At 40.2% G+C, this 12,967-nt stretch overlaps 1 long non-coding RNA gene across 3 annotated transcripts in view; it reads left to right on the plus strand.

Annotated features, from left to right (window-relative positions):
* LOC126268085 (uncharacterized) overlaps positions 1–12,967 on the plus strand; it is a 116,844-nt gene that overhangs the window by 29,176 nt on the left and 74,701 nt on the right. The window contains exon 1 of one of the 3 annotated variants that reach the window (XR_007549085.1): positions 2,007–2,767. The exons of the other annotated variants lie outside the window; for them this stretch is intronic. This is a non-coding gene — a long non-coding RNA (uncharacterized LOC126268085). Of the gene's footprint in view, positions 1–2,006; positions 2,768–12,967 lie in introns of those variants that run through there. 3 annotated transcript variants of the gene reach the window in all.

Below are 12,967 nucleotides of genomic sequence, written 5' to 3' on the forward strand. Positions count from 1 at the left end.
GATATGAATACACTAAACAAATGCAGAAGGATGTAGGTTGCAGTAGGTACTGGGAGATGAAGAAGCTTGCACAGGATAGAGTAACATGGAGAGCTGCATCAAACCAGTCTCTGGACTGAAGATCACAACAAGATCTTTATTTAAAAAGCTTTCAGAGTTTTCACAGAAAATATTCAGACGCGTTGCTTTTCAGCACACCCTCTTAAAATAAACCAGGCAACAATCGCTGTGGGGATAAGAATTACCTAGCTATCATAGTTCAGGAGATATGACGTTATAAACAATCAGATGCGTGAGGAAGTGCTGCATCATGTACGACATTTAAACTTATTACTTTTGTGCTACCAACTTCCAGCATAAATTTCGGAGTCACTGTCCCTATATGCCGGTAGATGTACCTAAAAAAATTATATCATGGTACCACACATACTTCAGAAGATATGACGTCATAACACGCAGATGCGTGCCGTAAAAAAACACCGCATCAAACACTATGTTTTAAGGGGGGTACGATGTCAAACGGGCCGACTTGGAACAGGAGAGGCACCACATGACATTTTATTCTCTACTGTGTATACTTCTACAAATAAATTCATTAAACGTAGTCAGGAAGGATTCAGGATTCACACTCATAGCAGTGGAAGTGCAAAAACATAACAAAATAATTTTTTTAGATATGGAATTTCATCATTTTTTTCACTTACTGTTGGCTGAATTTGTTGCTATATGTACATTTTTCTTCACACGTAAGAGAGATTCTCTGATGAATTTTGCACAGCATATAAACCATACTTACAGGTTTATGAAGCTCTAGTATTTTCCAAATCTATTAAAAACTGTGGTACAAATTGAGATAATTACAAAATTTGATTTTTTTCTAAACATAAAGTTTAAAACGTAACAGCTCATTCATTTATTTCATAAATTAAATAGATTCTAGAGTTTCAGACACCTGTAAGTATGGTTTGTATTCTGTGCAAAATTCATCGAACGGTCTCTCTTACTTAAGAAGAAAAGTGTACCTATAGCAACAAATGCAGCCTATAGTAAGTAAAAAAAATGATGAAATTTCACATGAAAAAAATATTTTGTTATGTTTTTGAACTTCCGCTGCTACGAGTGTGAATCCTGAACCCTTCCTGGTCATGCTGACAAATTTTTATGAATTTACTTGTAAAAGTATAGACAGTGGAAATTAAAATGTCCTGCGATGCCTCTCCTGCTCCAAGTCGGCCCGTTTGACGTCGTACCCCCCTTATAAATTTCACTCCTTCAGTCGAGTCAGCTTTAAGAAATCCCTGAAACATGGAAGCGCTTTTGACAGTTTTCAACTGCGAAGCGCAAACAGATGCAGACGAAAACGACAAACATCTACAGAGCTCTGAAGAGGCATTTTCACAGAGACATTTACAAAATGACGCTGTAGAAACCGAAGCAGCTACCTCAGCGTACAAAAACTGTCAGGGATAATGTTTCTTAATTTGGGCACTGCCGTTATACATTTGTACATTACGCATATTTCTTTGTAAGGTTGTTTCATAATTTCAAAGATGATTTCGCAAATTCATGGAAATTAAAATTTTTCGGTACATCACTTTTTTTTTGTTTCTAATAGCAAACAGGTAGAATGAATACCCGTGCAGTGCCAGATTTGTCAGCTACTAGAGAAATAAATCAAAGAAGAGATATTTCGTCGGAAAGCGCAAAATGGTTTACAATGGTGCTAACTGGCCCCAGAGAAAAACGAGAGTAATGAAGAGGTTAGTCATGAGGTAAGGAGGGCGAGCGCGGCTCTGGCTGCGCTATGGCGCCGGCGCGTCAGGTGCCGTGCCCGAGGCTGGGCCGTCCGGCCTGAAAGCCCGGTCAGCCTGTCAATTCGTGTTTCTTTTTCCCGACGCCCGTCGAAGGCGTGGCAGACGGAACAGATGACGGCGGGGAAAAAGGAAGCCGGCGAAGGAGAGCCGCGCCTGATACAGCGATGAGATAAAGTGCGTTTAGGCGGCGCGGGCTGCGTACCTCCCGGCTCACGGCTCCACGGACGTGCGTGTGCCCGTGCAGCGTGTCCGTGTTTTCTCGCCGGAAACTGACGCATTCTTCTGTAAATCGCTCCCGTATTTCCATGTCTGTGTGGTACTGAAGTTAACATAAGGTTCACTTGTGAAGTGGTTTTGTTGTGAAACAGTGGTAAACATCATTTGTCCTTCCGTGTGCCCACATTAAATGGAATTTTTGATTAGAAAAAGGAGAATTCTTTTGTACTATCTTCCATTGCAGTAAAGCGATTGATGAGTACTTTGCCACCAGATTGTGCTTACGCTCGTTTTGCTGTTGATGAAGGTCCAGTGGTGTCGGTACCGTGTGACTGTGTGACATGGCTAACGATACCGCCACTAGATGTAGCCTCGAACACCGTCACAGCTCATTTACCTTCACAATGAAGAGCGTGTTGGTCTCCCGTGTATCAGTATGCTACGTTAGTCCATCGAGGACTACGATTGGGTCTCCTCACTCATGATTTTCGTGAAGTCGAAGGAATAGCAAGCTCACTGTAATTTATTGAAAGTGTCAGGTACCAAACAATCGATACGATTTTGCTGTCCGCTATTTTACAAATCAAAACTAAATAAACTAAATGAGGCTGGCGTATATTCAGGTTGGTTCCCATAAAGGGAGAAAAGTTCAGTGTATGAAAATTCAAGGGACGTGACCTGGAGAAGTGGCTGACCCCGACGGGAACGTTGGTACGATGACTACACGGAGAGTTCAGGTAAGCGTTTCCATTAAGCACTTGGTTATTATCGGGTATTCCCTCGCAGAAAGCTCATATTCCGGTATTGTCGCTTCGCACAACGGTACTCAGCGGTTACACGTAGATACCGTCTGGTGCAAAACAGACAGTCTCGTGTGTTGTAAATACGAGGCCAACATCTTTAACAGATATTTCCTCTTATCGTTGACGGAAACAATTAAAAGAGCCACCGAGTCTGACGACTTAACGCGGAAAATGTCTGTCGTCAGTCAAACGGTTCAAATGGCTCTGAGCACTATGGGACTTAACTTCTGAGGTCATCAGTCCCCTAGAACTTACTACTTAAACCTAGCTAACCTAAAGACATCACACACATCCATGCCCGAGGCAGGATTCCAGACTGTACCGCCTAGAACCGCTCGGCCACTCCGGCCGGCCTGTCGTCAGTCACTTTTCTTCTTAATGCCCAATGGACGTAAAAAGAATTACATTTTCGAGCATATTTACTCGTACAACTCTTAAATTAAATCCTATTCACACATTCTTTTAAAATTTATTATTGAGAGTCACAAACTGGTACAAAGAGATATCGTTTTATAAAATACTTGTACTCATTCGCCTTATTGTTTCAAACTATCTCTGCAGAATTGATAAAATGTACTGAGTACTGAAATCAGTCTCTTCGTCAAACAGGCCATTATATTCTTTTAGGAAGTTGGTTAATTTCCACGTTTTCTAATAAACCAACTTTTTCTCTGCTTTCTCGTGTCTAAAATGCTTACGCTCCAATTTCCGTGATTAGCTGTATGTGTAAATATCATTATCTGTCGTTGATATATCAAAATAGTTCCCTCGAAAGACATCCATGGGCCCGTGCGCCTCTCCTCTTTCTGACCAATGTAGTATTCAGAGCAAATGTTCCACAATGCATGAAGGCTGCCTCGGCTGGTTCTTGAGCTACTTCTTTAGTCTACTTGAAAGAGTTAATTTCTTTTAAACATTTTTACTTGTCAGGTGCAATTGTTTTTCTTTGAAATAACTTCCTGTATTCATTACCATAGAAGTCACAAGGATTGTAGCAGATTAGGGTTCAACGTTCTGTCATTATCTTGACCATCGACTACGGAACAGAAATTCGGATTGGACGAGGATCTACACACACGTATATATTTATAACCCACTATACAGAGTGTTGCGGAGAGTTATTTTGCACCACTTGGGCCACTTACTGTAATTTTCATTTCGTGCACAGAACGAGGGAAAAATTATTGCTGATATGCCTCGACATATCCCCTAATCTCTCATTCCTTACTTTAACCATACCAGCACGAGATGACAGGAAAGCCGGATTGTTGTCATACGAATCAACCATTTTGGCATTCGAGAATTGGAGTCGCTACGAGAAACCTAAATAGTGATGTCTGAATGTGTGTGTATTTAAGACTAGCTCCTCCCGAACGCTTATCCGGTGTTTTCAATGCCTGACTTGATCCCTGTCGTTAGAAGATTGTCCTAGACGGATAATCACAACTTACTGTTTACGGTGCAACGTTTTTCCACTTGAAGTAAGGGAGTCAAGCGGATGATACTCCAAAATGCGAGAAAACGTTTAGATTACTATTAACCGAAACGTGCAGATAATAATAAAGCCACTGTGTCCCGAAAATGATCACTTTATGTGTTCAATAACTAAACATTTGACGGTATGTCAAGCGTAAACCAGCACATCACGCAACAGGTATTTGCATCCGTAAGTAACTTAAAATACGATTTATTTACATAAAAAGTTGCCGATTCCTTTTTAACTCTGAGCTAACTCTGGAGGAAATGTTATTACATACTGCCTAATTCTGTACGACAAGAATTAGGTAGAGTAATTTTAAAAGGCGCTTCTTTTCTCGCCAAAACTTCTGGACCCCATCCTATTCATGCGGCATTCACTGAATAATCTGCAAACGAATATTAAACAGAAAACAACTCCACGGATTTTTAGCTGGCTCACACCCTGTTCCATTAGCAATCGTGATTTCCTAAATTGTGCTGGTAGTGTCTGTAATTCCGTATAATTGCTGCCTAGGTAAGAGTATTGTAAGATGTGTTGACACTACCAATAAAAATCGACTGAGGGTCTCCCATTCGAATACACCAACCGCTACCTGTGCGTGAGGCAGGTTTTTTTTGCAGCGATAAGAATCGGTCGACTTGCCCTTCCGTGCCACGCCGGGAATAAATAATTCTTCTACATGGAGCAAGAGCCTTTTTTCATTATGCACAGCGCCATCAGACCTGAAGTCATAGTCTTCAGTTCAGCGGAAAGTCGTTGTCGATAAAACCCCTATTTTTGAAAACGTTTACTCATAGCAAAAAATGATGGCAGCTAAACTAATACAAAAATTGCACTTATCAACAACCGCCCGGTATGAAAGATGTTCCATGCAATTAGGAAAAAATATTGACAATCGATTTGCGTAACATATTTCAGTGATTTTTTGTTTCAATAAATAATTTGCAATACAAATACGGATTGCTTATACATCTGCCGATGGCAGTAACGTGGCTCGTGAAGTCTGAAGACACATGTATGGTTGTAGCAGCAACATTTATTTTTTAGTAAGCCCACAGTGTTATCGAACATTTGTAATAAAAACGTAGCAATTCAGTAAAACGATGGAAATCTGTTATTGCTATACCTGTTTTTTTTTTTAGCACGAATTTTCACCTATTGCATCCCCGTCTTGTAGATCATGCATTATTTTTGTCATCACGCAGGTGTAAGACCGCACATAGTCACGAAATGAAACTAAACGCATTTGTCTGGTCTGCTGTGGCAAACGATCATGCGTGCGAAACTTAGCGTTTCAACAGAAACTAAGGGAATTTTTTATAGTACGAAGAAGCTTGCAAAATTCGGTCTACGCAGGACCCAGACAACTCGTTACTGCAAGAAAAGGCGTTTCTAGAAACCTATCTTATGTTCGAGGTACCAGAAAAAACGCAGCCTTACATTAGTTTCAGAGGATGATGCGAATGGACGAGATGGTCTCCGTTGACAAACTAATGAAATTATCTGTATATATACAGAAGCTTAGAGGAAAGTGACTTGATGATTGTGCAGGACAGTGAATGTGTTGAAGTGTTTCAGTCCTAAGACACCACAACTTTTAAAGCTGTCGAAAGAAATACTTTCAAATCTGATTTAAATCTTAATCATTTGTAATATTTTCGATACTTCTCCCTCGCCATGTGTAATTAACAAACAAGAGTGAGAACCGGACTGGAATGTGTCTGCAAGAGTGAAGCAAAAATTCGTTATGAAAAAGACAGCTCCCCTGTATCGTACAATCGTATTTCTAGTTTCATTAATAATTCCTTTACTTCACCGAATAGTATACATTGTGAAGGTATTTCGGTCGTATACATGGTAATGTAATCAGAAGTACTGGAAATATTGCCAAAGTTGAATCTAGATTTTGACGAAATATAATTATATTTTTATCACTATATATATCACGTATATTTAATGCATAGTTTATTTTTTTATAAACTTAACTATGAATATACTCGGATATAATACATTTCTAAACGCAATCCTTTAAATATTGCCACCTGAAATTCACAACATAATCCGGAGAGTGGCTCTAGTGTTGCTTTTTTACCATTGAGTTTACAGTTGTTTTCATTCTACAATCGCTAAATCTGCGGAGAGAGAACCAGAGATATGTTACTTCCGAAAAATAAGTTTCAGTCTTCAATAGCTGTATTACTTTGTTCTCTACTAGCTTATGAAAAAACATACGTGGAAAAAAACTAGGTTTCGATGTCTCATCGTCGTCGAGGTCATTTAGAGGCTAAGCATAAGCTCGGACTGAACAGGAATGAAAATGCCCCACACCCAAAGGAATTCCCCCGGAATTTGTCTGAAGTATTTGGGGAAAACACGGAAAAAGAAAATCTGGATGATCTTTTCGGGATTTAAATGACACTCATCTCGAATGTGGTGCATTGTCTTACTCACTTCACTCGGTCTGCAGGCTTCCAGGTCGGTTGCTGTTCGCTATGACTCACAACCAAAATTTAGGTGAAAATATTGCACTTGTATTCGCAATGGGCTGTGTTAAAACCCTTGTCAAGCCACTGAATTTACATTTTTCATTTTTTCTCAAATGTGCAGTTAATGCTTGACTGTTTGAACAAGAAAGCACAAGATCTTTTATAATTGACCTAAAAATGTGCCTATAACGATCGGAGAATCGACCAAATGCCAAAAGCCAAAAAACCGTGGAAAATCTGAACACTTTGAACCATCGGCGATGGAGTGTTTGTGTAGCCGCGCGAAGTGGCCGCGTGGTTTAAGGCGCCATGTCACAGATTGCGCAACCGCTCCCACCGGAGTTCGCGTCCTCCCTCGGGCATGGGTGTGTGTGCTGTTCTTAGCACAAGTTAGTTTAAATTAGTTTAATTAGTGTGTAAGTCTAGGGACCGATGACCTCAGCAGTTTAGTCCCTTAGGAATTCACACAGATTTGAACAATTTAACAGCTCATAGTACGAAACTAGCCCAGCCATCTCCTAAACGGATATCGAACGATGTAGAATTGCAAACCGTTAAGCGATGCCGATTGGAACTGGTGTTAATAAAAAAAAAAAAAAAACAATCTTGAGCAGGAAACAAGTAAACAGCAGACTCTGATATCTGACGAGATTTAACAGTGCGCGCGTCCGCTGTTGCTGTAATGCATCTAGAGACATATGGAAGATTCGTATTTAAACAGTGTTCCGGACTGGAAACGTAAAGTACCTCTCTGGTTGAGTTATCTGAGCACATCTTAGAGTCCAACTCAAAGCATCATTGTGTCATCAGTCTTTTTCTTCGCTTACAAATACGAGGATATCTGAGTAACTTAATCAGGCTCTGTAGTTCATTCTGAAAGAACGATACTTTGGTCGTGATGGAGACGTCTGTGCCTGTTATTTGACAAAGTATCTTTTTCTTCCCTTTTTTTCTTTCTGTTTCCTTTTGTCTTTTTCCCCCAATGTGATTATGTGTGAAAATACTGCTTCCTCATAACATGAGAAGATAGCAGGTAATGACCTAAGTATTATTATTATTAATCATTATTATTATTATTATTATTTTGACAACTGCACACACTTTGGAAGAGCCGGTTTACGTTGACTTAAAAATTCAGGATTTTAACGTCCTGCTCCACGCATGATATTGCTACCTGCCTTTCCACTGATGTATTTCAGCGATATCTTTCCTTCATGAGCATTCCCTTAAAAAAATGATGTGTAGTGGATGGTCAGAAGTTTTCATACTTTTCTTTAGTAATTATATTGTGATGTGTGTTTAATGAGAAGCACCATAAATCGTTGTAACTATATCGTTAGAAATAAAAACCCTCTAATGCTGGAAAAATGCGCGGCAGATGTTTCCTTTCGTTGTACCATATATTAAAGTTTTCGTCAGTTCATTTGACAAACTAAAGTGATGACTGCTTAAATAATCTCATATTCTCGACGGGACACGAGTGCATGTGGGACAAAATTTCGTATCTTGCAACCTGAATACCACTATCCTCAATTTTTTAAGTGTGTTCACACGATATATTACAACTTCTTTCTCCCAATGTCAGCCAGCTAGATATCTCAGTATTTCCGTTACAGTCTCCTCCCGGTTAAACAAGTTTGTGGGCAGCCGCGTTACCCTTCTTTGTGTGCACTCGCTGTCGTGTGTGAGTCCAACCTGTTATGGATTCTAGTCACTGGACCAGTATTCCATTACAGGAGGTACTAGTGTTCTATAAGCAATTTCTTTCGCAGACAAACTGCAGTATCCCAGTATCCTAGCAATGATTCGAAAGCTACTATTTGCTCTACTTTCAGATGAACCTCTGTGGCGACTGCACACCATATTCCCAAGCGTCGTTGGGCTATAGATTTTGCATGAGAGCGTTAATTCTGAGTAATTTTACATTTGTCTACATTAAAACGTAGATGACAGGTTGTTTTTTTTCCAGAATATGACTGTACATTACGTAGTACAATACTCCTAAGGAGATACATCTTCGTGATATGTAGCTACAACGGTGACGTATGCAACAGTTGATATTTCAAGTAATGCTAACTGTTAAGTCATTAGCACTCATTAAAGACAGTCAAACCAGCAACGTCTAGAATGATATGTGTTACTGAAGTCACCTTTACACCAGACATTGCAAACGCGCACATACACAAATGTTAATAAAGGAATTAAATCCATGAAATGAGTCTATGATCATTGTGGAATTGTGAGAATAAAGTCATCAAGTCGCTTAATATATTTTTATTTAGTAGATAAAAAAGTTCAGTGATATATGCAATAACACTCATGTCTGAGAAGAATCTTAAGACTGACTAAGTAAAACTATATGAAGTGCTGTGGACTGCTATATACACAAATGACTTTTGTATGTGAGTATAGACTGCGTGATTAACGTATAGGACGTCTTCTAAGAAGGCGTACCGTTTGTGGCCAAGCATTATCCTGCTGAAAATTACACGTGAAGCTGCATCAGCGCGGGGTACAACATCGGGACCTAAAGTCTCCCTAACATAGAAGTAGAAGGTAAGGTGGCGTGTTGTATCCAGTGGCGTCCCAAACTAGCACACTCGCCATCTGCAGCAAAGCAGCTCAACAAGGCAGGCTTCCGCGCTGTAGTCACCGTTGACACACGAGACACACGTAGATGTCCATCAGTGCACGACAGGTTTAAGCGGGACTTTTGAGCACTGAGCAGGCTGGCAGTGAATTCTAGGTGCCAGTTGCAGTGTGAGATGTTTGTTGTTTTGGTCGATGGGAAAGATGCAGTTTAATTCGTGCCAACAGACAGCAGATGGCATCGAACCGTAGATGCATGTGGGTCCGCATCCCCTAGCTAACCGTGCACGGGAGGGTGTACGACCTCTTAGAGTCCGCTGGAAAGGACAGTGCTTAACCCATGCAGTGGTCATGTTGTGTGATCCAGTACCCAATCGTTAGCCATATTCAATGGTAGCACATACACATCACGTCAGCATGCTCTGACGAGACGAAATGTCGCGGTGTGAGATGCCATTTCCCCGAGATGGATCATTCTGTCCCCTTAAAGTTCAGATGCTGTTAGCATCCTCTTCGAGGAAGTCGAGGCATAATAACACTTGTTTCCACGTTTTCTCTTTGCTTGGCAGCTGTTAAGTGAATGAGTTTAGAAGAAGGTAGTCTCTGATGGTCCTACATGAGTGGCATTCTTTCATTTCTTTTTTATTTTTGTTGTTGTTGTTTATTTCATCTCATTATCACAACGGGTAAGGGTGGGCTGGCAACAGTACGTTTCCGCTCTTTGCCTGATAACTTCCGTAAAAAGAAAGACATTGTTCTAAAAAATTAAAATGATAAAATATGAACTCTTCAGCTACTCGAAAGGTCTGTTGAACAATAAAGATGTTGAAAAATGATTGCTGGTTTTTAAAATACAGGACTTGATGGTAGTTTCTATTACAAAAACTATCCATTTCACATCATTGCACTCAGTTGTGGAACTAACGTAGGGAAGAACGAACCGGGAGTAGGAGGATGCTGTGAGGGGAGTTATGGTAATGGATCTGGTGACTTTTATGGGGTTTTGTACGAGTTTGGGAAAGTGGGTAGCAGGATACCTGAGAACTGGGTTGGGGGCGACTGGGATGGGAGCCAGGTAAAGGTTATGGAAAAAAAATGAAAGTAGAGGATGTGATACGGGAAGGGACTTATGATGTGAGAAAGAGCAAAGCGGAATGAGTTGCACTATTTCTCTGCAATCTCTAACACTATTAGCTGTGACACAGTTTTACATATTATTCGATTTCAGGGTATTCTTCTCGAGTGCTCTCATCCTCAGAAACGCCAGTACAGCGTATGAACACAAATGATAAGGCCTTTCATAAAGAGCCCGTTTGGCAAAGTATAGCTAACGAATATATTTTCATCAGTAGTCCTTGGTTCTGCGCTGAACATACATTTTTGAACCTCCAGCAACGTAAAATTTACAGGTTTCTTATATATGTCGCTCTTAATGTGTTACGTGATATACAAGTCAGCCTCCATAACTGAGTGGTCAGCCTGACAGAAAGCCGTGTGAGGGGACCGGATTCGATACCCGGCCTGCTCGGAGTTTTTCTTCCGCTCGGAGACTAGGTGTTGTATTATCATTATCTTTGTCCTTATCGACACTCAAATCGCCGAGGTGGCGACAACTAAAAGGATTTGCACCAGGCGACCGGCCTATCAGATAGCAGGCCCTAGCCACACACACATTTCACGTGGAATATTATGATTAAAAGTTCGAGTTAGGTTTCGCACGAGCGAAGTCTTCGGTATTATGCCTTGTTATCATGGAGAATGGAATTCTGTTCCATGTAGATCATTACAATTCAGAACAGTTTGAGAATGCCGCTAAAACAGAGTGCTCTGTGAGAAAACGAAGTTAAAAGTGTTTACCAATTCGTATTGCTCTGTACTCTGTAAAGGATGGATGGAATCATCGGTCTCATCGGATTAGGGAAGGACGGGGAAGGTAGCCGGCCGTGCCCTTTCAGAGGAACCATATCGGCATTTGCCTGGAGCGATTTAGGGAAATCATGGAAAACCTAAATCAGGATGGCCGGACGCGGGATTGAACCGTCGTTCTCCCGAACGAGAGAACAAGAAAACGTGCAGTATAATTAAGTTACAAATGGAAAGTGGTAGCAACAATAATGGTACCAGAGACAGGCTGTTGATGAAAGTGAAAAATGTTCCGGTCTAGCAGAGACCAAACAGTTATTTCATTGAAGCTTGTTTACGTTGGCAAATGCCGCACAACAACGAAAGTCAAGAGCCGCTTGATCACCACAGTAGTCGTCGTTATACGACTTATTAAACTAGTCGTGTGTCACTCTTGTGCAAATGAGTAAACTCGAATACCATCTGATTATAAAATTTTTAGGTCTTCTTTAAAAGTTTGAACAATTTATCGCAAACTGTAATTAACCGTGGTCGGTAAATGTTTGTAACGCGTTTATTCCGTTAGCAGAAAATGATTGGCTGTGTTTAGAAGTGGCTAGAACTGTCGTAAGGATGATTCGTAGCTACATCCACACTTTGCAAACCACTGTGAGGTGCATGGTGCGAAGAAAGCCTCAAAACTGCAACCACAGACGAAAAATTGACAAACTGTACAATACGCAAATGGACGATCGATTATTAACAGTGTATGAAATAGCAAAAGCTATAAATGTATCAGATGGAACAGTGCGACACATTTTAAATGAGCAAGAAGCTGTGTGCCAGATGAGTGTATTATTTCTTGCATGCTATTCAAAAACAAGTGTGAGTGGAGAATTTCTCAGTGATGTGTCGATTATTTTAAGTAAAATCCAAATTATATTGTGCACCAGTCTGTTACCGTAGATATCACGTAGGTACAGCACGGCGCAAATCAAACCGCTTGTGGCTCGGTTCCAAAAAGGGGTATTCTATTTCATTGATTGCAAAGCTAGTTATCAGAATTTCCTGTATTACAAAAGGGTTGTTCCTGTTGATTACCTCGCAAAGGGATGACCATAATTAGTCAATACTACGATGGTTTGACCAAGAGATAGTAAAAAAGTTAACTGCTTCACGGTCACTAAAACATTATCGTCATGAACTTTTTGAGCTATTGATAAACGCCACCAAATATTAAAAATATGTTCAGGTGATTCTTCATCCTGAGGTAAGGATAAAGATCCGTTTCCAATGAAAACGCAAGGAGATTATGATGACGACAATGAATATCACGTAAATTTATGAGATTCTACAAGTTTTAAAGTTAACGATTTTAAAATTGTAGAAGTGGCAGTAACATAGAAGACAGACAAATTCTGTGTGGAAAAAAATCAGGAGCTCAATGTTCATTAATTTTTTGTTGGTTTCTAGAAGGAACGAAGAGCAACTTGTGTGACCAGTTACATTTTTCTCAGTAAATCAGAACAATGGTCACGAGAATTAAATTTCTTACCAATGAGCTACATTTTCCCTGAACTGAATTATGTAACCGACGAGAGTCATCGTAATACATAGGGTGTTTACAAATCACTCAGGGGGTTTTGACCTCCTATAGCTTCAAATATATAAAACCCACCCGTACGTAGTAGCAACCAATGAAAAGAACACATTTTAAAGTTTTGTTTACGTCGTTGC

This window comes from Schistocerca gregaria, chromosome 4 (genome assembly GCF_023897955.1).
Source record: "Schistocerca gregaria isolate iqSchGreg1 chromosome 4, iqSchGreg1.2, whole genome shotgun sequence".
NCBI classification, from domain to species: Eukaryota; Metazoa; Arthropoda; class Insecta; order Orthoptera; family Acrididae; genus Schistocerca; species Schistocerca gregaria.